We start from the raw sequence: 22744 nt of genomic DNA, 5'->3' as shown, positions 1-22744 counted from the left end.
AGGCGGATTCTCAACCACTGCGCCACCAGGGAAGCCCTGTATTCAATGTTTAATGGCCTTGTTCTTAAAAGAGAAACAACCCCCGCCCCCCCATACACACACACATTAAACCACTCTCTTAAGTTCAGAAGTTGAAATAAAAGCAAAATCCACTGTTCTTCCCTCCCTTGTCATTAGAAGATGGTCTTTAGCTCTTGGTTAGTTTTGATTCTTTTCCCTGAAAGCTGTTCACTTGGAAAGAGGAGAGAAAAAGGAGAGCAAAAATCAAACAGTGTGTTAACAGGGATTTAGTCAGAGGCGGGCTGCTGAATTGTAATTTACCTCTGGGCAGAAAGAGATTTTACTCTATTATTTATTAGGTCAAGCCCTTTGTTGACATAAAGCCTGGGAGGTGTTGTAGGTAATTTCTTAGCAATGCTTTAGGGGAGCATATTAGTTTCCTATTGCTATTGTAATGAATTACCACGAACTTAGTGGCTTCAAACAACACGGATTTATTGCCTTACAGTTCTAGAGATCAGAAGTCCAAAATGAGTCTCACAGGACCGAAATCAAGAGGTTGGCAGGGCTGGTTCCCTCTGCAGGCTCCAGCGGAGATTTCGTTCCTGGCCTCCTCCGGCTTCTAATGCCCACGTTCCTTGGCTTGTGGCTCCTTCCTCATCATGCAGACCTCTTGCCCCTGTCATCACATCTCCTCCTGTCCACTCTGTTCTCCTGCCTCCCTGTTAGGGGACCCCCAGATAATCCCAATTAACCTCATCTCAACATCTTTAACCTAAACACATCTGCAAGTCTCTGTCGCCATGTGTGCTGACATTCATGGGTTCAGGGAACTAGGATTCAGACTTTCTCAGAGGCCATTATTCACCCACCACAGGGAAGGAACAAGCTTTTGGAAATCCAGGCCTCACAAAACACCTCAGAACTGTCTCTTCTTTTAAAGTCCTCCTGGGGATGGTCAATGGACACTTATATACACTGTGCTCTGGGGAGATCCAGAGCTGGTCATTTGTGGGAGGGTAGGAATTTGTGGGCCCCAAAGCAGACAACAATGTATTCTTTTCTCCCCTGTGAGCGGAAATTCCCCCAAATGGTGAGCATTCTTTCCTAGACATGTATTCAGTTATCAACATCAAATAGTATCCCTTTTGGAGCTCCCTGGTTTCTGTGGGGTCCTGGAGACGTTGGATACATTTACCATCCCCCTTTAATCTGGGCAGGCTCTCCGACTGCTTTGACCAGGCTCAGGCCTTAGGAGTCAGGCACTGAAAAAGAATATATACAAAAAATTGAATCACTCTGCTGCCCACTGTAAATTAACACTGTAAATCAACTACTGTATATTTCAATTAAAAAAAAAAACACTGTAGGGCTTCCCTGGTGGCGCAGTGGTTGAGAGTCCGCCAGCTGATGCAGGGGACACGGGTTCGTGCCCCGGTCCAGGAAGATCCCACATGCCACGGAGCGGCTGGGCCTGTGAGCCATGGCCGCTGAGCCTGCGCGTCCGGAGCCTGTGCTCCGCAACGGGAGAGGCCAAAACAGTGAGAGGCCCGTGTACCGCAAAGAAAAAAAAAACAAAAAAAACACTGTAGATCAACTACTGTATATTTCAATTAAAAAAAACACTGTAAATCAACTACTGTATATTTCAATTAAAAAAAAAAAAGAGGCGATGTTCACGTCCTGTCTCTCTGAACACTGGCTCTGGGGGCCCTGATCTTCCCCACATGAAGTCCAACTACCTTGCTGGAGAGACTCCCATGGAGAGCACCGGAGAGTCCTGGGAGGAGAAGAGAAGCCTACCTGAGCACAGCCAGGGAGCTGTCCCTACCAAGGCACCAGGTATGCGGAGCAAGCTGCCTTGGACCCTCCAGACCAGCACAGTGGGCAACCGAATACCACTGAATGACCCAGTCCAGGCCACGGGCAGCAGAGGAATCACCCAGTGAAGTCCTCCCTGAATTCCTGCTCCACGAAGCTGTGAGATGGAAGAAATTGATTGCAGTGCTAAGTTTCAGGGTAGCCTGTGATGCTCAGTAGATAATTTGGTGCACCACATATACTGTGCACCAGTCACTTTCCATCGGGTCTGAGGGTAGAAATTTAGGGGGTATCCATCCACAAGTCCCAATCCAGTCATCAGACATCGTGGATTTGGACTTCCCCTCTCTCCATAGTGATAAACGGATGAGGCGACTCATCTCTGAAGTGGGGACAAGGGAAATGAGGGCTCACAGAGTTGTTTGTGGTGGCACGTGCAACAAGAAGAGCTTTGTAATCTGAGAAAGCCTATTCCAATGTCATAGTTTGTAGTGGTAGTTATAGTAACAGTACTACAGGAGAAATCAAATGGAGGACAGTCATTCCCTGCCTGTTTTAATATTGTCTCCAAGTGTGGGTGTTGATCACCAGGTTTGTAATCTGATTTTGCATCATAACTCATTTTCAGCATTTAAGAGGGGAAAAAAGGACGAGGGAAAAAAAAAAACAAATTACTTTTTTCCTCCCCAAGAGTTTGGGATGTCACGTGGTCCTTGCTAATGCATTATGTAATTGTGGATTATGTAATTTGTGGAACAGTGTATGCTCTTCCTGTCCTGAGCTGACCCTCCTCTCTCTTGCCTTCTGTGAGCCATGCACAGTTTTACATGTGCTCTTCCACAGCAGAATAAAAATATGTTTTGTAGACTTCACTTAAGCCTGTGACTACTTATTTAAAATCAGTTGCCCTTCAGAAAGTATGATCAAGCCTAATACGAATAATGATTAAAGAGCTGGCGTGGAAGAAGTCTGCCTCTCTAGGGAAGATAGTTCATTTGATCAAGGAACAGAAAACAGGCAGCCCGTGCAATGCTGCAATGCCGCCTTTGAAGACATTTTGCGTTTAGTCTGTCTAGTCTGTTTAGATGAGGCCTGTAAGAGATCAGAAGCTGGAATTCAAGGGCTGTCAGGAACCAGACAGGTGTAGCCTCTGGGACCTGAGGCCTTTGGTTACAAGACCTGGGAGTCTGTTCTCAATCACTGAGACAGAATATAGACAAATGCACATGGTATCCTCTTGCAGAGTAAGATTCCTGGGCTGAGCGTACAACTTCGAGTTTTAAAAACTGGTTTGGCATTTCCATACATTTTTAGCCACATGGAAAGACTTTGCTCGTGGTTGACTAGCCTACTCTGACTGAAAACAGATGAAACCTGGGCATTTGAAAACAATACAAGTCAGGCCTGTCACTGCTCCATCCCCCGTGGGACCACCACTGCCACGTTTGCAGAGGTGGAGGAGGTCGGCGCCACCGGGGCATTAGCTGTTCTGTGTCTGAGGTCTTTTCACTTGTGGGAGTTGCTGTAAGAGTGGGTAACAGGTTCTTCCAAGGTCAAGGCACCATCTTCCCAAGAAGGCCCCTTGGTTGTGAGAAGAATCGGATGCACCTTGGGCCCGATATTGAAGAACTGAAGCCAGAGCGGGAGCTCCAAGCCAGTCCCAGGCCTGGAGAGAAAGAGAAATTGCCAGTACTGTGAACCCCGGCCGTGATCTTTGTTACTTTAGGCTGAGAAAGGAACGGAAGCGTTCCCTTCTCCCAACGAAGTTGAAATTTCTCAAGACCAAATTGACCGGTACCCAGTGATTACAGCCCTGAAACGTTCAAGCCACAGAACACAGGAGGTAGCCGTGAAGGGCCCCAGAGGGTGACACAGGTGTAAACCTACAAACCAGCACTGAGCCAGGGAGGGCAGAGGGCGGTGGGGATGGGACTCACCCGAGGGGCCCAACAAAAGCCTAGGGATGCAGGACAGCACAAACATCACAAGGGAGGGACTGGGGACAAGCGGGCTTGGCTTGGTCACTTGGGTGGCCTTTGGTAAGCCCTCCGACCTAAGTTAGGGTTCCCTCATTGAGAGAATGGGGATGTCATCGTCTCCCTCTCGGGGTTGTCTGGTGAGTCCGTGCGGAGGATGCCTGTTGAAAGTCATGGTAACGTGGCGCCGGGGGTGGGGGAGGGGCTGAGCCTCATAAGAAACAGTGGAGCTGAAGTCAGTCAGTACAAGTCACCCGGCATGGGAGTGAGGAGGGGGTTGTGCGCAAAGCTTAGGGCCTCCACCAGGATTGCTCTGGGACCCAAGGAGGGCCTGGCGAGAGTGGTCCTGGTCTCGGTCTCTGCAGCATCATTGGTCTCCTGAGCTGTGCCACAAGGCAGGCAGGGTTTGGGACACCAGGTCATAGCTGGGCTGACACCCACTCTAGGCTGTGCTCACCCTCAGTTCTTAACCAGTGCTTGTGCAGATCCAGCGATTCCGGATTCCAGGTTGTGCCACCTTCCCATTCTTCACGTCCCCATCGGGCAAGATTTCGCCCATTAAGACCAATCACATTTGATCAAAGTTGGACTTTAATTGAATATTTAGAAAGAAGATTAAGTAGCAGGTCGTTATTTCCCATTTCTTTTTGCAGCTGTTATTCCAAGTCACCAGTCCCCAAAATAAACTTGCTTTTTCGCTTTGAACCAAAAATTTCTCTTGCAGACAAATGATGCACAAACGGTGACCTTTCTGAATTGGCAGAATTCTTTGGGTACATTATTTATGAGCACACAGGTGCTGCATCTAGTTATAAGACAGATGTCAGGAAGGCCAGAGAAGAAAATGCTAAAGGAGATTTCTGTTCGTGAGTGTGGTGTCTCTGAAACCCTCCTCTCCATTTGCCTCGTGTCTCATCAAATGTGTGTGTGTGTGTGTGTGTGAGGCATCAGGAGTAGGATTTCAGAACATGTTGTGAATCCTATATTTCAGCCTTACATTTTGCTGCATAATGGCCCTGCGTGTTAGGGTAAACAAGTAAATAACTTGGCTTCACTTTTATTGTTTTGAGGAAGTCGAGTTTTTTCAGGAAGACAACGGCAATAATGCCCTTTTCCAAATGCTTTGCAGCTGCTCACTCGTGAGATAATCATGGCAACCTTGTGAAGTAGCGAGAGTTAGGAATGGCGCCAACATGGACATTTGTGGCAACGAAGTCACAGAGGTGTCTAGGGCTCGGGCAGATGTCAACAGTGGATAGTGACACAGGACGGTTACAGCCCGGGTCTTCTGTTTTCCTAACTCTTACTGGTGAAATTTTTAAAAATAACAATTTTAAAACTTTTCCTATAAAAGTAATGCATACTCATGGAAAAAAAATTAGAAAGTGGAGAAAATTAGGGAACAAAAATCACCCTTAGTTTTATGACTCAAACACAATTATTTTTAACATCATGATACTGTTTTGCAGGTCAAAAGGGAAATTTTTAAAATAATTTTATAAGCTTTATTTATAATTACCAAAAATTAGAAACAACCAAGATGTCCTTCGATAGGTGAATGGCTAAACAAACTGTGGTACTTCCATACAACGGAATATTATTTAACAATAAAAAGAAATGTTCTATCAAGTTACAAAAAAGACATGGGGGAACCTTAAATGCATATTGCTAAGTGAAAGAAGCCAATCTAAAAAAGCAACATACTTTTCATATAATTCAGCCCAATTATATGACATTCTGGAAAAGGTAAGACTATGGAGACAGTAAAAAGCAGTGTAAGTATTCTGCGTGATACTGCAACGGTGGATACAGGACATTATACATTTAGCAAAGCCCATGGATTTATACAATACAAAGAGTCAACACTAATGTAAACCATGAAATTTAGTTAATAATAATGTATCAATATTTGTTCATCAGCTGTAACAAATGTAACATATCATTGCAATATATTAGTAACAGGATAAACTGAGGGCAGGAGGAAAGGGAATGTATGGGAACTCTCCGTATTTTTCTGTTCAAGTTTTCTTTAACTCAAAAACTGCTCTAAGAAATAAAGTCTACTAATTTCTTTAAAACTTCAAATACATTTTTAAAAAGGAAATGGACAATAATGATATTTATTTAAACACGCATGACTGGAAAAGAGTGAGGTTTGGGAAAAGATTATTTGGGTTTTAGATATGTAGAGTTTAAAGTACCTGCGGAACACCTAAAGGATATGTCAAAGAATAGATGAATATACAGGTCTTGAGTTCAGAGGAGAAGTCTAACCTGGAGATACAAATGTTAATCATTTGCAAAATAGGCAGTAATTCATGTTAAAAGCAACAGTGGACTCTCCCAGATGAGATTATGCTAAAGCATTGGATGCTTCAGCTTCCATCCATGCTTTGGCGCTGGCTACTAAAAACATTTGGACAAGAAAGGAAATAAATGAGAATGGCTGTGTTTTGTATTAGGGTTTTTGTTTGTTTATTTGCTCGCTTTGTTTCTTGTTTGATTTTGTAATAAGTGGATGCTGGAGAAATTTTGGAAGTAAGGATCTCAGAGAACAGGCTGAAAAATAAAGAGCAGATAGTGGGGACCGGAAATGTCTTTCTTGGGTTAAGTAAAAGTCACAGAAGACAGAGAAACAAGGTGATAAAGACCAGTAAGAGAAATTGTTGCCCTCCCTTGTGATAAAATTAAATAGAATGTTGGTGATTTATTTAAAACCAGAGTGGGCTGGGGCTTCCCGGGTGGCGCAGTGGTTAAGAATCCGCCTGCTAATGCGGGGGACACGGGTTCGAGCCCTGGTCCGGGAAGATCCCACATACCAGGGAGCAACTAAGCCCGTGTGCTACAACTGAGCCTGTGCTCTAGAGCCCGAGAGCCACAACTACTAAAGCCCTCGAGCCTAGAGCCCGTGCTCCGCAACCAGAGAAGCCACTGCAATGAGAAGCCCGTGCAACCCAATGAAGACCCAAAAAAACCCAAAAATTGAGGGTTCTATAAGCCAGTGGGGGGTTAGACTCAGTGATAGTGGAAAGGGAAGCAAGAAGGTTAACTGGTATAGATTTCAGTGGATATTCCTATGCTAGGATTTATTACGTATATGAAGGCTAGCCCTGAAATAGATGTGCTGTATGCTCCTTTGAGGATATATTCAGTTGGACTTCTGAGGGGAACAAAAGTCAGTGCACATAAGGGGATCTTTGGAAATTTGGGAAGATGGGCAGCCCGGAAACACAAACAAGTTGCACCTCATAGTTTGACATATCAGTTTAAGAGGGCTTACATAATCACTTCAAGGTGAGGCGAGCTAAGCTTAAAGTCTCTGATTTCCAGGAATTCTCAAGTCTCTAGATGCAGCCTATAGCACTTATATCCCCAAAAAAGGGAAATTTTTTTTTTTTTTTTTTTTTGCGGTACGCAGGCCTCTCACTGTTGTGGCTTCTCCCGTTGCGGAGCACAGGCTCCGGACGCGCAGGCTCAGTGGCCATGGCTCACAGGCCCAGCCGCCCCGCGGCACGTGGGATCTTCCCGGACCGGGACACGAACCCGTGTCCCCTGCATCGACAGGTGGACTCTCAACCACTGCGCCACCAGGGAAGCCCAAAAGGGAAATTTTTGACCCAGAAAATAAATGACTTCTCTAAGCTCATGCTGTAGGGATACTTGCACTTAGCAATCTTGCATTAGTTGAACTGTCACACAGATCCTAGTTTGCATTGGGGGAGACAGGTGGCTGCTCGCACAGTATGAACTGAGTGGCACCAAACGAGAGCCATTTGTGCCCACTCTCTTCTTCTAGGGCCATCATGAAGTCACTTTCTAGGCTAAGTAATCGTATCTCCAGGAGGCAGATCCCTATTAGCTGCAACTAGGTCTCCTGGGGTGAGTAACCCATTAGCACCTATTAACAGTCATGAGCTTCTCAGATTAACTGGCTCAGAACAAGGCTCTGGTGGAAAGAGATATAGGATGGGTAATTGTTAAAAACAGTGTTGGGGTCTTTCCAGAACAGGGGTGGGTAGTCTCTCTGGTAGATGTGGGAAGGATGGTCAAGGCTCATTCAGCTGCTGCTGCCATTACTTGTACTGCGGCCACAGTCATACGATGGGGCAGACCATATTTTCCAAAGATGGAGATACCTATCTCACCCCACGTGCTCTTCTCATAATGTGACTGATGCCCCGCCCACTGAGAAGTGGGGTCTGTTTTTTTCTCCCCTGGAATCTGGGCACCAGCCTGAGTCTGCTCTGGCCCCTGGAGAATGGTGGAAGTGATGCTATGGGCCTTCGGAGCCTACAGCATAAGGAGGTTACAACTTCCACCTGACGCTCACATGTCTCTCTCTCCGCCTCCCTTCCCCACCACCTTCTCAATGCTCAACTTTGGAACCCAGCCTCCATGCAGTGAGGAAGCACAAACTAGTTTAAGCAGGGAAACCACATGGAGAGGAACGGAGGCCCTTAGCCAAGAGCCAGCCTCCACCACCACACGTGTGAAAGAACAAGCCTTCAGAAGGTCCCAGCCCCTCGCCTTCAAGGCTTCCAGCTGAGGCTCAGACCCTGTGGAGTGGACACAGGCAAGCCATCCTCACTCCGCCCTGACCGGCTTCCTGACCCACAGAACCCGTGAGCATGACACGTGGCTGTTTTATGCCACTAAGTTTAGGGGATAATTGTTACGCAGACCTAGTACTGGAACATGTGCACCCAATGGCATTTAATGAAGAAAGACATCTAACCAAGAAAGTCATATGTCCACTTTGTAAAAACATATCACCAGCCTTGACTCTCAAGCTATAAACCCTGCAACCTAAGAGCCATGATAAATACTCTGCCCAAGCTCAGCTCCTTGTCTTTACTTGACTAATTTCTCCCTCCATTCCCCCAAGTCAGAGGTGTTTTAGCTAAGGTTATCCAGGGACCACATGAGCACCGCAAACTCTTACTGTGGAATGCACCCTTCATCTCTCCTCTTCCAGCCTCTCATGAGTTGGGAGAGTGGTGGAGGTTTGTAGGCATAAGACATGAAGGCGTTTATGAAGGATAACACAGCAGAGGTTAGGTGAATAGCCTTTAGACACAAACTCCCAAGAGTGTGTGCTGGCTGTCACATCTAATATTTTTAACTCAGCAAAAAGTAGTACATGTTCAAGATTTTAAAAATCCATACCATGCAGAGAGAGAAGCAAACATCTCTCATCTGCTCTTCCCATGCCCAGCAGTGAGAACTGTTAACACGGGGAGGACAGTGTTGGCACAAACTCTGGAACTAGACTGTCTGCTGTTGAATCCTAGCTTTGTGGCTTTGGCCCCAGTTCCCTCATCTGTAAAATGGGGATAACTAACCTCAGAAGTGTGTTGTGAGAGTTAATGAGTTAATATATGAAAAGCATTTAGAACAGTGCCTGACACATACGAAGTCTCAATACGGATTGGCCGTCACTACTGCTACTACTGTCATCATCGTCATTAGTTATGAATAGCGCTTCCTGTAGCCTCAATGGGCTCAGGAAATAAAGTGTTGGAAGGAACCCAGAATTAGGGAGGAGGCTCCCAGACCAGAGGGTTCACATCTGGGCACAGTGGCCACTGGGAATATAATGAACACCCTCGACTCCATCCCACTGTAGACCCTTCAAGGGGGTCTGGGTCCCCAGTGCCTCTGCCAGGAGTCACAAATCACATTTTCTAGCATCTTGTAGAGTAAGAGGGTCAAATATGGCTAAAATGTTGATACGAGAAAGAAAATAAGCAATAAATGGCCTAATCCTGACAGCTTAGGAATGCTGACAGGTTTTGAGAAGGAAATGTGACCTTTTCCAGAATCACTCCCTTCAGTTTTCATCTCTGGAATTCTGGGAGGCTGTCATTAAACACACAACCTAGTTCCTCCTGCTTGTAGCCAGGCGATGGTTGCAGGTGAGGGTTGCACGTGTAGGTGCTGGCTAAACATTATGGAATGAATATGCCTGTGACCTGTTTCCACCACCCGGCCATAGCAAGAGAGGGGCAGAGTCTTCAATTTGGTCTAGATAGAGCAGCTCTCGAGGGGCAGCCAGCCTGTGCCCACTGATGGGTGAATAATCTGATCCCATGAGTGGAGCATGGTTAGAGACCCAGAAATGTTCTTTTTTGTACCAGTTTGGGCGCTTTTGATTACAAACAACAGAAACACTAGACTAAAATTAGCTTAAGAAGGAAAATTGATTATCTCACCTAACCAGGGGCAGACAGCAAGGGGCCCAGGATTTTAGCTCTGAGACTCATGATGACATCAAGATCCAGGACCTTTTTCATCAAGGAAAACTTTCCCAGAGTGCACGCCCCTGCCCCAGATTTTATCTTACATCTTATTGGCCAGAGTTATGTCACATGACTGTGCCTAACCCAATGCGAGTTATGTCACATGACCACGCAAGGGGAGTGGAATTACCATGATTGTTTTAGACCAATCAGCATTCACATGAAAAGTAGTCCAAAGCCGGGTGGGCCTGGGAGTACAGGGAAGAAAGGCCTGCGGCAATTAAGCAATTGATGGCTTTCCTCTGTTATTCCAAAAAGCTCCCTTCAGTGATATTCAGTGCAATTTAACAAGATAATATTTAATAGGATTAAGTGATGAGGATGGATTTAAAAAAAAGCAAGGATACACAAAAGGAAGCTCAAAATACAATCAAGTATAAAAAATGCATAGCGTGACAGCCTCTGTGGCTTGCGAAGTTAGGCCACCAGCGTGGGTTTAGTAGTCAGTGCAAGGAGGTCTTGCCGGAAGATGCAAATGGTAGCTTGTGGGCCAAACGTGGCCGATGCGTCTATTCCATTTCGGCCTTTCCAGGATCGTTTGTTTATTCTTCAGTTGGTTGCTTGCCAACCTTAAAAAAATTGAGAGATTTTAAGTTGTTCAAAAGTATTTCTCGCTCCTCATTAAAAAAATCAGAAGATGCCTCAGCACTGGGCCTACTTTCCCACCTGGCAGCAGTCAGCTGGAGCTGACGTAGCCGTCCCCTCTGAAGCACACACGTGCGCGCCACTTCTCCCTGTGGCTTCTCATCTGTTACCTGCGTGGTCCCATGGGCATTTGAGTCTGCAACACTGGAGTTAGTTTACAGGGTCCCCAGGATAGAAGCCAACGAGTTCCTCAGGATAATATGGGTGTCCCGATCCTAAGCCTGGACCTCACAAAGTGACCATTGTGGGGTGTAGTGGACCCTCCCCACCCCCCATCTCATCCTCACTGAAGACCCTGGAAAACCCTCACGGACTCATTTCTTATTAAGGCTTTCTACACAAACCGGGGGGCAAAGATGGAAGGAATGGGCACGTGGGCAGATGGAGAGAGAGGTGGCAGAGACACCTACCACTTAGGGATAACCTCTCAAGAGAATGTTTCCAAAGGCGCCTCCTATTTGAAGAGGGCTGGAGTTTAGTGCAGAAGAAGAATCTCTCCCAACAGTTGTGGGGTTAAAAAGAATAGGAACAGGTTTGGAATTAAGACTAGATTTGGAGAATGATTCTCGCTCTGCAAATGATTTTACAACCTGTGACTAGTTTAACCTCTGATGTTTCACTCCACAGTTAAAGAGGTCCTGGATTGAAAGAGAAGCTTTGTACCTTCTGATTCAGCCTTTCATGGCAGCTCTATGTCTTCCAGTCCAGAAACTCCACTGACTCCAACGAGGGATTTAGAAATCCAGACAAGAATTTTTCAGTCACGTTACTTTAAATGCGAAGCTCTTTCCCCAGAAACAGGTAAAGAGGTGCCGAGCAGATGTGCACACAGATGGGGCTTATCTGACTTCCTGTCCATCTACGCCCACACACTGCAGGGTCTCCGGAAAGGTTAGGTAATGACAGTGACTCAGGAAGCCAAGAATGTGAATTATGTGACATGCAGCCCGGATCCAGCGCCTGCATGGTTAGCGTTCAACCCACCACAGCAAGCCTGGGAATAAGAGGCCATCTTGCTTTAAAAGAAGGGATATTGCCACACTTGTGCTCATGAAATAACATTCATTCAGTTTGCTGGAGACGGACAAGAGAGAGACAGAGAGAGATTAGACCCAACCAACAACGTTGCTTTTGACTCTGTACCACGCACAGCACACACCCTGCGTTCCCATTTATGCACAAATCACCACCTACCTGGTATTCCTCACAACGGCAAAGGCCTGCAGTGGAACCGGATGGAAATCCATTTACCAAGATGTTACTAAAGCAATTGGAAATTCCTGATCACGTTATATGCTTCACTGAGCTCTTTAACTGCAGAAAAGCAAGCACAGGAGCTGTCCCCATGGGGTGGCAAGTGGGGACAGCTGCTGTCTACCTAGACCTTGAGGAAGGGAGAGCCAGGGGCTGAACTGCTGCTGGGACCCAGCAGTTCAAGGAGAGGAAAGAGCAGAGGAACTCAAAGACGGGCTGATGTTGGCACGGCCAAGGTCAGGTCTCACTCGGGCCCCGGGGTTGACCACGAGGGAACTCTGACCCTCTCCACACACCCTCCTTGGGCTGTGCAGGGCTCTTTGGTGTATGTCTTTGAGACTCATTTTGATAAGATTTTGCCAGAGTAGAGATCCTTGAGGAGAAGTGTAAGGAATAAGCAGAGTGACGAAGAGCTAGGGCTGTGGAGGGAGACAGCCTGGCTCTGCAACTTGGCTTTGCCCTGTGTGACCCTGGACCACCTATTTAACAGCTCTTTGCCTCAGTTTCTCTATCTGTGAAATGGGTGCGATAATAGCCCCTTAGAGGAATAACAAAGTATTGCTATAAAGACAAAATGAGATTGTACAGGTAAATCTAGACCCAGTGCTGGACACAAAGTGCTCAGATAATGTTTGTTTCTTCCCAGTCCAGACTCCTCATCCCTGAAGTGGACTTGAGTACGCACAAAATATGGCTGAAATATAAATGTAAAATACAAACTTTATCCCTGATTATAGTCAGTAAAAACAAGAAGTCAAATGAGAGAATATCCCCAACATATCTTCATAGAACACTACATAAATTTCGGAGTCCACTAAAGTGATTTCAAAGAGGCCTGGTATTTTTCAGCAGAAAGGATAAAAAATCAAGTCAGAAAGCATTTGTTACATGCTTCCCATGTGACTATCACTAGAGGGAAAAAAAGATATGATAATAATTACATAATTAGTACCTTTTACATACCAACTACTGCCTACAGATTATTTTTATTCCTTACAATCCTTCAAGCTCGATATTATCTCCATTGTAAAAGTGAGGAAATTCTGACACAGGTTAAGCAACTTGGCCAAGGTCACACAATAAATGGTTGAGCTGGGATTGGAACTTGGATCTGCCTGATGACAATGGTGGAGATGTCTGTATTTGCTGAGTGCCGGGAATGTGCTGACCTGGGTATTATTATGATGTCTATTTTGCAGATGGGAAAAGATCAAGTAATGAGCTCAAAGTCTCACAGTCACACAGAGGAAGACACAAGCATCCACTCCACGTCTGGTTGACCCCAAAGACCAAGCTCTTATCTGTCACCATCCTGCATCCTTTGTCTGAACAACAGCAAGACACATGACTGGTCACAACACAAAACTGCATAATGACGAGGGCCCTCAGTCCGTATGGACAGCCTGACTTAACCCTTCATGCAGAAGAGACTGTGATTTCTTTCTCTACACTACAAATTGTTATAAGCCAACATCTCTCCTAGGAAAATGTGTTCAGTGTTCCTCCAAAGGACATGGCTCTCAACCTCTCATGACAACCTAATAAACTCAAGGTCATGGGAAACAGTGTATCTAAGAACATGTGGCTAAAAAAAGAACAAGGGGTATTAAATTAACTTGGATTTGGAAGGATTTTACCAAGAGAACACTGGAGTAATTCTTTTTAAATTTAATTTTATTTTTGGCTGCGTTGGGTCTTTGTTGCTGTGCATGGGGTTTCTCTAGCTGTGGTGAGCAGGGGCTACTCTTCGTTGCAGTGTGCAGGCTTCTCATTGTAGTGGCTTCTCTTGTTGCAGAGCACAGGCTCTAGACGCATGGGCTTCAGTAGTTGTGGCACTTGGGCTCAGTAGTTGTGGCTTGCGAGCTCTAGAGCACAGGCTCAGTAGTTGTGGCACATGGGCTTAGTTGCTCCGCGGCATGTGGGATCTTCCCAAACTAAGGATCAAACCCATGTCCCCTGCATTGGCAGGCAGATTCTTAACCACTGCGCCATCAGGGAAGTCCTGACATAATTTTTTAAAAATATTTATTTATTTATTTGGCTGTGTTGGGTCTTAGTTGTGGCACAAGGGCTCTTCATTGGAGTGTGCAGGCTTCTTTAGTTGTGGCATGCAGGCTTCTGTTTGTGGTGCACGGGCTCCAGACCACGCAGGCTCAGTAGTTGCAGCACACGGGCTTAGTTGCCCCACAGCATGTGGGATCTTAGTTCCCCAACCAGGGATCGAACCCGCATCCCCTGTGTCGGAAGGCGGATTCTTAACCACTGGACCACCAGGGAAGTCCCTGGAGTAATTTTTTTTTTGCGGTATGCGGGCCTCTCACTGTTGTGGCCTCTCCCGTTGCGGAGCACAGGTTCCAGACGCGCAGGCTCAGTGGCCATGGCTCACCGGCCTAGCCGCTCCGCGGCATGTGGTATCTTCCCAGACCGGGGCATGAGCCCATGTCCCCTGCATCAGCAGGCAGACTCTCAACCACTGTGCCACCAGGGAAGCCCCCTGGAGTAATTTTATTTGAACTTATTATAGGACCTGCCGGCATCCTAGGTGACACAAGTCTTATAATTCGTGCAGGTAAGTCTATGATTTGTGAGTCCTGCCAGTGAGATTCACTTATGAACAGCATCTGCGTTAAGCGAATCATGGTCCTCCAACCTCACAACGTTCTGCCAGAGAAACAGGTGAAAGGGATTGTCAAAAGCCAGCGTTTTCACCCTACCCCGTTTCCTTATTAACCCTCAACCTTTGGTTTTTAACAAATCAAAACACGTTTGAATCCTATGAAAGGTAGACAAGAAAGAGGAAAGATTGTCCTCTAGACACATGCCGATACAATAGTCACAGAGCAGATGTGGCTACTCACATATAAATTAGTTCAGATTAAACAAAATTAAAAATGCAGCGTGTCAATCACACGAGCCACGTTTCCAGAGCTCCATAGCCACCTATGGCTAGTGGCTAGAGATATGCTAGGACGCTTCCATCATTGCAGGATGTTCTATTAGACAGCCTCACGCAGCACACCTGCGCCCCCCTTCCCAGCCCCTGACCCTGCAGAACAGCCTTCTCCTGAATGAGCACCAGTCCTACTGTCCCCGCCTCTAGCTCATGCCCAGCCTCCCCTGCCTCCTTCAGCCCCTTTTCAAAAAGTCCCTTGGCTCGTCCTTCATCCCGTATTTTAATCTAATGCGTGAATAGATCAATATCCTTTATCCCTCTCCTTCAGAAAGCAGAGTCCTTTTTAGAGACCTAGGTGTTGTGCTACGTCCTGACCTGGCTTGGGAGTCAGGAGACCTGGGCTTGACACACCTCAAAAACGAGATGTTAACTTTTTTTTAAATAGGATTTACTCTTTTTTTTTTTTCTTAATTAATTTATTTATTTAGGGCTGTGTTGGGTCTTTATTTCTGTGCAAGGGCTTTCTCTAGTTGTGGCAAGCGGGGGCCACTCTTCATCGTGGTGCGTGGGCCTCTCACCATCGCGGCCTCTCTTGTTGCGGAGCACAGGCTCCAGATGCGCAGGCTCAGTAGTTGTGGCTCACGGGCCTAGTCGCTCCGCGGCATGTGGGATCCTCCCACACCAGGGCTCGAACCCGTGTCCCCTGCATTAGCAGACAGATTCTCAACCACTGCGCCACCAGGGAAGCCAAAAACGAGATGTTAACTTGATTGTTGATTTTCAACTTAGACAATGGGGTATCAGAATCGTGGGGTGGAGGGGGTTTAGGATTTCCTCCAACTATGTGGTCCAGACTATTCTTGATCACCTTTATTAAAATGTGTCTGTCCTATGGTACCTCTGCCTTCTGGATGGCAGAAAACACACCCGACAGGTACCAGCACCGCCCCACCGCCTCCCCCCCCCCCGAGAGTCCAAGTGTGACCTCCTCGTCCCACCCCAGGTGGAGTCACTGCTGTGGAAGATTCTCCTGCTGATGGAAGTGCGTCTCGTCCCCTTAGAGTGCTGGGTGGAAAAAAGACTGTGAATCACCCACTGGTCCAGATGACAGCTAAGATCCATGGCAGTGCTTGCGTTCTGCGAGACTATGATTTCTACAAAACGCTGGTATGCACAGTTCAGTCACCTCCCTATGATTTTTTTTTTTTTTAATATTCCAACCCCTTTATTTTTAGAGTATCTGCACCACTCCCAGAAAATTAAGTTTACAGCAGTTTCTGGGTACCATGATTTTTGGGGGAGAAAAACAAAGCTCCCAGGGTGATACCTATTATCCCCGTATTCAACTTCCCCTTCTCCTTCTCTCCCCCCTCCTCTTCCTTGTTCTCCTTTGTTCTATCCTCTTGGACAGATACTTCCCTATGATTTATACTGCCAAGCAAAGGAAAAGATAATTAGCCTTAAAAACGGGGAAAGGGTGGGGGGACTGGGGTGGAGGAGATATGGTGGTGGGTCCTGTCAGGAGTCACAGAAATGTTTTGCATAATAGAGTCATCTGGAACTGCCCTGGGTTGCCTGGGGAAGGAGACGGTGGTCACTTTCCCAGCCTCTGTGGAGCGATGTCTTCAGACTCACGCGATAACCGATAACCCAAAGCTCCTCTCATCCCAGGAGCTCCGCTCAGACAGGTCTCTGCAGAGGAGGCTGTGCGTTTACCTAACTCCCTTCACAGCACTGCTGAAACCTTCTCTCCTGGTCTCCAGTGCTGTGGGGTAAGTCAACATAAGCATTTATCAAGCGTCCGCTGAGCCTAGAATGGGGGCCAGATGAGGAACCGGGGAAGAGGGGGCAAAGCCCAAATAAGCTTCAGGCCCTGGTATCAGGAGGCTCTCCGTCCAGCCTCCTCCCCCGATACAACTCTTCAGGGGAGAAAGAAAGCAAGGGGACGAACAGAAAGCGAGGTCCCGTGCTCATTTATTCACCCGCAAAGATTTCTCAGGTACAGGGCTGATGAGCACACCCGGAGGCTGACAGTTTACCGAGAGGAGTGAGGGCCAGGGCTGTTGTCCCCTGCTCTCCTCTAAGCCATTTCTGGTTCACCCAGGCCTGACAGTCCATTCTGGTCCAGCGGCCCAGGCAATGACCCTGGAAACTCAGCATCCAGGCTCCCATTCCCATAAAGAGATAAACACACCAGTTTCATGCTTCTTCCTGAATCATATTTTACAAAATTTCTAACACAACAGGGATTTCTATTACCATAGTAACCCTTGTGTGTGAAGAGCAGACTCCAGAGAGAAGCGGGTAAAAATGTGGAAGAAAACCAAGCTTCAGAACAGTGCAAGGAGAGAGGGGCAGGTGGGCTGGGCTGGCTGGCCACAGGCCTGACCCTGCCAGGAGGGCCTGATCCGGGCCCTGAGGATGCGGTTGTCTGTGATTTCTTTTGCAGCTGTATTTGCTTGTAAGTTACAGTACCTGGAGGCCCAAGAACAGTGACATTGCCCTGGTTTTCACTTGGCTGACGTGAGGACTTTCTACCTCTTTCTTTCCTTTGTTCTTTCTGTTTCAGGAGATCTAGGGGAAGATACATTTGTTTTCAGATGATGTCATTCTATGGCATAGTTTGAAAGAGACAGGATGCAAACAAAGGTGAATACGATATAGGGATGAAATCAAAGAGTCGGAAAGGAAAGCTGCAATGTCCCAAGACTGAGAGCATCCTGTCCCCTTCACCAGTGTGAACAGTCCTTTGGTCACTGTCCTTTCCAGGTTACAAGGCCACGGGTACAAAAAGCCTCCATTCAGGCTTCAAAAACAACAAGAGCAACAAACAAACAGGCAGAAACCCCAGTTGCCGAGTCAGGCATGCTCTTCCCCGTGAAACGTTCTGCGTCCACAGGAAAGGAAGCAGCCTGCAGACTGAGTTAGGGAAAATGGATAAAGACAATAGCATAGCTGCATCACGCAGGTAAAGTGCTGTCCACAGGGCCTGGATCTTGGGTTTGCTACTTTAAAATGCAGTGGAGCGACTTCCCTGGTGGTCCAGTGGTTAAGACTCTGCACTCCCAATCCAGGGAGCACCGGTTTGATCCCTGGGCAGAAAACTAAGAACCCGCGTGCTGCACAGCGTGGCCAATAAATAAATAAAATGCAGTGGAAGTTTTGTTCCTGTTCCTTTGATGCAAGTGTACCTGCATCAAAGAGTCAGTTGGCTTGCTTCCTCCAGGTCACAGTTTATAAAATACGTTCTGATTCCTGAGACTGGAATCGCTGAACTTCTGGAGAATGTTGCCTTAAAGTAATTGTGTTTAACTCTGTGTGTATGTGTGTGTCTTGCTCACATACACATAAACTTTTCCAAGCACTTAAATCTCTAAGTGATACAGATGGTGACACTTGCATGTGTTTTAAACTCCTACATGCATTCTTCTAGACATCAGGGCAGGTAAAACACAAAGGACTTAATTTTCAGCAATAACAAACCAGAGAGCACAGGGGATGCGCCATGTCTCACCTCCTCCGGGCCTTTGCACGTGCTGCTCCTTCTTCCTGGAGCCCCTTTCTGCACTCTTTTCTTCTGCTGCCTCCTGTGTGTCCATCAGTGTATCTCTGAGCCTCCTCTCCTACCAGAAGCTTCTCTGACGCGACCAGGCTTGGTTAGGAGCTTCACCTAAAAGAAGGTTTCTTAGGAGATGTGACATTTCCTGCTTGCAACTTGACTAAGCTGCCACTGGAGCATGGAGGTAACTCTGCTAGAATTTGGCAGACAGTTCAGAGCAGGAAAGTATCAGCTGCAAAAGCAATGTAACAAGAGATGTCCCTTATCAAACAAATACCGAGGGCTAGGCGATTTAGTATCTCATTTAAATTCCCTCAGAGGCAGGTATTCATGTGCCCAGCTTACAGATAAGAAAACTGAGGCTCAAAGAGGGTAAAAAAAACCTTCCCTAAATGGGGATGTAATGTACAGCACGGGGACTATAGTTAATACTGTTAAATTGTATATTTGACAGTTGCTAAGAGAGTAGGTCTTAAAAGTTCTCATCAAAAAAAAAAAAATCGTTACTCTGTATGTGATGGATGTTAACAAAACTTATCACGGTGATCATTTTGCAACATATACAAACACTGAATCACTATGTTGAAACTAATATAATGTTATATGTCAATTATACCTCAATAAAAAGAAAAAGATCACTACTCAATTATATTTAACTTGTAGCAGTGTAACAGTGAATGAAATAAAGTTGTACGATTTAAAAAAATACTTCCCTAAGTCAAACAACTATCAAACAGGAAAGCAGGGGTTTAGACACAGAAGCTGGGCCAACGTCTGTGGTCTTTATCACTGTGCTAAGTTGCTTCCCTTATATGTGCACCAGGCTTTCCGTGGTGCTCTCTTGGTCGACGAGTGTAGACAAAGATTCTAAAACAAATTGATATGGCCATTTTGTGCCAGTAGCTTCCTGTCTCATTTGAAAGCTTTGGTCAAAAGCCTGGCCGCAACCAATCAAGAGCTAAATCCTGAAGAAGCGATGCCAGGCGTCATTGGCCGGTGCGGAGGCCTGGGCGATTGGCCCAAGGAAGGGGTGTGCTTTGCTTGGGGGGGTCACTCAGCATTTCTGTTTCATGCTCCATTGATTTCTAGCCAGAATGCATGCAAGTCCTGAAAGCTGGAAGCTCTGCCTCAGGTTTAACCCCCACACAATCTCTTCTTTCTGATTCTTGAGGTTTAAAATTAATCTTCTCTTACTCAAAGTTGTGCTTCTAATGAAGATGCCTGAAGGCTAATTTGAAAATGTCAGTCCCCATCAGTCACGAAGAGAGAGGCCAAGGGGGGCTGTCTGATGCACCAGACGAGTATGGCTTCGCAAGCCGGGGTAGTCTCCTGTTTAATGCAAGGATGTATGTCATTCCAAGAGGTGCCTTTGTTGTTCCTCACCGCACCCCCTCCACACGCCCCCTGGTGAGGTGATAGCCAGAGGCAAGATGAACAGACTGACCTCCTCTGCTTGCTACCTGGGGGACTCATTTTGAGTCTCAGGTTCTTCGTCTGTAAAATGGGGCACCAATGCTCCCCTCATAAAGATGTTGAGGGGATTCAATAAAATCATGTACCTATATAAAGCATTTAACAGCAGTACCTAGAACGCAGTAAATACTATGGTGCGGAAAATAAATCTGGTAGACTTCAGATTAGCCAGTGAGGGAGGTTCAGGTCTATTTGTTTTTTGGGTGTTTTTATAAATTTATTTATTTATTTTGGCTGCGTTGGGTTTTCGTTGAGGTGCGCGGGCTTCTCATTGCAGTGGCTTCTCTTGTTGCAGAGCATGGGCTCTAGGCACGCGGGCTTCAGTAGTTGTGGCATGCAGGTTCAGTAGTTGTGGCTCGCGGGCTCTAGAGTGCAGGCTCAGTAGTTGTGGTGCATGGGTTTAGTTGCGCTGCGGCAGGTGGGATCTTCCCGGACCAGAGCTCGAACCCATGTTCCCTGCATTGGCAGGCAGATTCTTAACAACTGAGCCACCAGGGAAGTCCCAGATTCAGGTCTATCTGAAATCCTTTGATTCACTTAAAATTCCCTTTTGACAATAAAACTCCTATCCTAGAATATGACTCACATGTTTCTAGAGGCAGGAAGTACATAGAGATTAAGTCCCAAAAGAGTGCAGAGAACAGGGGAAAGAAGAGGTAGGGAGGACAATGGGTTTAGAAGAGTCAGAATTCCCCAGCCCCGTCTGACCCCCTTCTCTTCTGTGAGCGGAACCTGGGAATGTGTTGGGATAGTCATTCTGGGATTACTTTGGTTACATGCAACTCCATCTTATCAGATAGGCAAGACAGATTTGTCCTGCTGGCCTCAGAGAGGGAAGCATGCTGCCATGTTGAGGACTGCATATGGGGCCTGTCGCCTAGGACCTGAGACAGGCCACTAGGAGCTTAGAGCCACCCTAGCTGAGAGCCTCAAGAAGGCAGAAACCTCAGTCCTACAACCCCAAGAACTGAATTCTGCCAACAAACTGAACGAGCTTGGGAGAGTATCCCCAGCTCCAGATGAGATCACAGCCCCAGCTGACTGTCTTGATCTCAGCCTGGTGAGCCCTGAGCCCAGAGCCTGGCTACACGGTGTCCAGACTCCTAACCCACAGAAACTCCCAGATGATAAGTGGGTGTTGTTTTAAACTGCTAAGTTTATGGTAGTTTGTTGTGCAGCCTAGAAACTACTTCAGTGAGAAAGGGCAGAGATTAGAATTTCTTCTTGCCCCTCTCCTGCTTCCCCTACGTACACAGACGGTACTTAGAGAAGCCTAGGAGGAGCTGCCGAGGTTAAGAGTCTTCCAGCTTCGAGCACACAGGCTCTCCACACCTCTGGCTCCACCCGGGACTAAAGCCTCTTCACAGGTAACCCCAGACCACACCGTCACATCACTACCTGATGGGTCTGGGAGACCTGGAGGGCATGTGTGGCGGGGGAACAGGGTATGGAATTATTCAGAGCAAAAAAATCTACCACCTTCCAGTATCTCATATAACCTCTCTCTTTAACAATATAAACAAACATTTGGCAGACGTCCCAAGGCCTTGAAAAGAAATGGGCAAGTTGTCATCTATGAGGAGAGGCCAGTTGGGAGTGGAGGTGGTGATAAGAAGTGGACTCAAGAACTGAGTCACGGAGTTGACTGAGAAGACGTGGGGATGGCTGGCTGATGATGGAGAGACGGCAGGACATGAGGCACAACTCATGCCCCCTTTTTTTTCATGCTAAAACATCTTTTTACTGAATGGGGTACAAGACCAAAATTTTGAAACCATCAACCTAAAAGAAAGTGAAACTCATTTTCTTCATTTAAATGCAAATTTTAGTACTCAAAGTTTTAGGAGATTAAAAAATAAAGCCAAATGCTTTTCCCATTAACTAGTAAAATCCAAAATAAAAGCTATTGCAATAGCTAATCATACATGTGAAAAAAGAGAAAGTTAACAGGGAGACAGCATTGGAATGGAACGAGAATAGCATCTTTCAGCTAAAGATGCAGTGACACTTTACACCCATCCATGCACACCCATGCACATAGGTAGCGGTTATTATATAATCCCCTTCAACAGTTCAGGGGAAAAAGAATGTACCAAAACGCATTTGGCATTTTGGCATTTGGCATTTTGACGTGGCCTTTAGTATTTGGTCTCTTCGAGAAAGGCAACTAACTTGATAGTTGACCCCACAATATTTAGGAAATGAAGCCATATGTGAGCTTAGAGGATCATTTAGTCATAGTGGAGGCACAACTCCAGGATGGAAGAGCAGTGGGCACCTGGAAACTACGGCACATCTCCTTTACCGACCAGAAGTTTCTTGGGGCCACGTGGTTTTAGGCTGGGGTTTTTCCAAGGGAATAGCCTACACATTGTCTAGTCTATACAGTTCAGAGAGAGTCACAGTGGGCCATAGGCAGTGGGAGGACAGTCCCACTATCTAAGCAAGGATAGTCTGGTTCTGGACCTTTCAAATCGGTCCTCTGCCCCCTTCCTGCCCCCGGCTTCCTTTCGTAGTAGGAAAGTTTTATAGATTCTTGTCAAGACCCTCTCTTTCCTCCCCATCTCCAGCTAGTAGATGAAGGTTAAAGGGAGCCCCCTCCAGGGGTATATGCACATCGGCCGGAGCATACGGAAAGGCTTAAGGTCTTCAGGACCCAAAGGAAGAACATGACTATGGGTGGGTCTTCAGGCCCCATGATGTAGAGGAGAGGACACTGTCTGGAGATGGTCAGCCTCCAGGGGCTGCCCCCTAGCCCAGCGGCCACCCGTCTGCCTGCTTGTTAGGGCCAGATGTCTCCGGATTAGAGACTGTTAGAGCAGCA

General features: G+C 46.6%; 1 long non-coding RNA gene across 1 annotated transcript in view; it reads right to left on the bottom strand.

The window, feature by feature from the left end:
- Nucleotides 1-531: 531 nt before the first annotated feature.
- LOC132440263 (uncharacterized) overlaps nucleotides 532-22744 on the bottom strand; it is a 54436-nt gene continuing 32223 nt past the window's right edge. Inside the window, exon 3 of the long non-coding RNA XR_009522546.1 lies at nucleotides 532-722. This is a non-coding gene — a long non-coding RNA (uncharacterized lncRNA). The remainder of the gene's footprint in view (nucleotides 723-22744) is intronic.

Source organism: Delphinus delphis, chromosome 17 (genome assembly GCF_949987515.2).
Source record: "Delphinus delphis chromosome 17, mDelDel1.2, whole genome shotgun sequence".
In the NCBI taxonomy this organism is placed as follows: domain Eukaryota; kingdom Metazoa; phylum Chordata; class Mammalia; order Artiodactyla; family Delphinidae; genus Delphinus; species Delphinus delphis.
Note: the sequence above shows the minus strand (reverse complement) of the source record. Positions and strands in the feature narration are given on the sequence as shown.